The sequence below is a fragment of the Arachis ipaensis genome, chromosome B09 (assembly GCF_000816755.2).
Source record: "Arachis ipaensis cultivar K30076 chromosome B09, Araip1.1, whole genome shotgun sequence".
Lineage (NCBI taxonomy): Eukaryota > Viridiplantae > Streptophyta > Magnoliopsida > Fabales > Fabaceae > Arachis > Arachis ipaensis.
This window is the reverse complement of record NC_029793.2, coordinates 50,059,094-50,059,513: the sequence shown is the minus strand read 5'-3', so window position 1 is coordinate 50,059,513 and position 420 is coordinate 50,059,094.

Genomic DNA, 420 nt, shown 5'->3' with positions numbered 1-420 from the left:
ATGAGTTTGGTGTGAAAATCAATGAGAGAAACAGTTAAGATATAGGAGATATTTACTAATTAAAATTTGATACTAATTAAAATTTTTATAAAATATTTAATTATTATTGTTGATTGTTGCTGTTTTAATNNNNTTTATTAGACATTTTTTAAATATTGATTGTTGTTATGTATTTTTTATTAATTTAAACTTAATACTTATTAATTAATTATTTTATATTTTTTATGTAAGTAAAATCGGTTTTATTAGTTTAACTAATGAATTTATCAATAAATTAGTTAGCTAAATAATTTGATCACGGATTCGGTTCGAACACCTACTGTAGCCGTCAGCCCGTCACAAGCTTTTTGTTCCCAGACCCTTTGCTTCCGTTCTCTTAAACCCTAAACCTGAAACCTACTGCCTCCTCAAGCTTTCTGC